This window comes from Cebus imitator, unplaced genomic scaffold (assembly GCF_001604975.1).
Source record: "Cebus imitator isolate Cc_AM_T3 unplaced genomic scaffold, Cebus_imitator-1.0 Scaffold1409, whole genome shotgun sequence".
Lineage (NCBI taxonomy): Eukaryota > Metazoa > Chordata > Mammalia > Primates > Cebidae > Cebus > Cebus imitator.
The window spans coordinates 3,954-6,400 of NW_016108724.1; the positions used below are offsets into that span (position 1 = coordinate 3,954).

Sequence of the window (2,447 nt, forward strand, 5' to 3'; positions counted from 1 at the left end):
AGGGTTGGTGAAGGAAGAGGCAGTCTTGACGGGTGGGTAGGACATTAATAGACGGATGTGCAGAGAAGGGTTGGTGAAGGAAGAGGCAGTCTTGATGGGTGGGTAGGACATTAATAGACGGATGTGCAGAGAAGGGTTGGTGAAGGAAGAGGCAGTCTTGAAGGGTGGGTAGGACATTAATAGACGGATGTGCAGAGGAGGGTTGGTGAAGGAAGAGGCAGTCTTGAAGGGTGGGTAGGACATTAATAGACAGATGTGGAGTGCATTCTAGAGCATTCTAGGCAGTGGGAACAACAGGCTGAGTGTGAGGCCCGGAAGCGGGAAAGGAGTATATGGTATGCTTGGGAGCCGTTTGCGGGCCAGTTAGGGTGGAGCGGCCTAGAGTTGGGGGAAGGAGTATGGCAGAAGAGACGTAAAGGGCCTCAGAAATACGTGCAGGGGCCGGGCATGGTGGCTTACCCCTGTAATCGCACCATTTTGGGAGGCTGAGGCCAGGAGTTCGAGACCAGCCTGATCAGTATGGTGAAACCCCATCTACTAAAAATACAAAAATTAGCCAACTGTGGTGGGCACCTGTAATCCCAGCTACTCAGGATGCTGAGGCAGAGAATCACTTGAACCTGGGAGGCAGAAGCTGCAGTGAGCAGAGATTACGCCACTGCATTCCAGCCTGGGTGACAACAGCAGCCTCCATCTCAAAAAACAAACAAACAAACATATATATATATGTATATATTTGCACATACTATATATAGTGTATGTATACACTATATATATATAGCATATACATATATACATGTATATGTATATGCTATATATATGTATAGTGTGTTTGTGTATATATATGTGTGTGTGTGTATATATATATATATCTCTATATGTGCAGGGAGCCAATATGTTGTACATATATATATATAGCATAATATACATAGATATATTTTATGTGTGTGTGTGTGTGTGCGCGCGCGCGCGCGCGCGTACACAGGGAGGTCAGGTGCAGTGGCTCACACTTGTAATCCCAGCACTTTGGGAGGCCAAGGCAAGAGGATTGCTTGAGGGCAAGAGTTCTAGACCAGCCTGGGCAATATAGGAAGACTCCATCTCTATGAATAATAAACATCAAATGAAATAAATAAAAAGGAAATGGTGCCAGGTAGACTGGAAGAACCTAGCAGTGGACTGGATATGAGAGGCGGTATGAGAAGTGGTCAAGGCTGTAAGCTTTGAGGTCACATAGACCTCATCTCACAGCTAGGCTCTGTGTTGACATTAAGCAAGCTGTGTAACCACTCTAAGCCTCTGGTTTCTCATCTGTAAAATAGGAGATAGTAATAGTCCCTGTCTCATAGAATTGGTAGAAGAATTAAATGAAATAATGTGCCTTAAATACCTAGCCCAGAGCCCGTAAGTGCCCCACAAGTATTAGCTGCTACTACTATTTTTTAGTTCTATTGAGATATAATTCACATACCACACAATTTGCCTATTTATATTGTACAGTTTTTTTTTTTTTTTCTTTAGTATAGTCATGAGACTGCAGCCATCACCACTATTTAATTCTGGAACATTTTCCTTACCTCCAAAAGAACCTCATATACTTAGTGTCACTCTCCATCTTCCCTGCAGCCCCTAATCACTAAGCTACTTTCTGTGCCTGTTCTGCACATTTCATGGAAAGGGAATCACATACTATGTGGACCTTTGTGACTTGCTTCTTAGCGCGAAGTTTTCAACGTTCAGCCATGTTGTACCAGGTATCAGTACTTCACTCATTTTTATTGCTAAATATTCCACCATATGGACAGACTACGTTTTGTTTATTCATTCTTCAGTTTATGACAATTTGAGTTACTTCCACTTTTTGGCTATTATGAATAATGCCATTTTAATTTTATTTTTAAATTTATTTTATTTATTTATTTTTTTGAGATGGAGTCTCACTGTCACCCAGGCTGGAGTGCAGTGGCATGTTCTTGGCTCACTGCAGCCTCCATCTCCGAGTTCAAGTGATCCTCCTGCCTCAGCCTCCCTAGTAACTGGGACTACAGGGGTATGCCACCACACTGGGCTAATTTTTGTATTTTTAGTGGAGATGAGGTTTCACCATGTTGACCAGGCTGGTCTCAAACTCCTGACCTGAGCTGATCCACCTGCCTTGGCCTCCCAAAGTGCTGGGATTACAGGCGTGAGCCACTGGGCCCAGCTGGTCATGTGTATATCTTCTTTGGAGAAATGTCCATTCAAATCCTTCGCCCATTTTTTAATTTATTTGTCATTTTCTTATTGAATTGTAAGAGTTTTAAATATATTCTAGGTACAAGTTCCTTATCAGATACATGATTTGCACATATTTTCTTTCATTCTGTGGGTTGTCTTTTTGCCTTCTTTGTGATATTGTTGGCAGCACAGAATTTTTAAATTTTGCTGTAGTCTAATTTGTCTTGATT

The 2,447-nt window shown here is 42.3% G+C and overlaps 1 long non-coding RNA gene across 1 annotated transcript in view; it reads left to right on the top strand.

Moving 5' to 3' along the window:
- The first annotated feature begins 1,054 nt into the window (after window positions 1–1,054).
- The window catches only part of LOC108299014, a 7,404-nt gene continuing 6,011 nt past the window's right edge, over window positions 1,055–2,447 (top strand). Inside the window, exon 1 of the long non-coding RNA XR_001822781.1 lies at window positions 1,055–1,754. This is a non-coding gene — a long non-coding RNA (uncharacterized LOC108299014). The remainder of the gene's footprint in view (window positions 1,755–2,447) is intronic.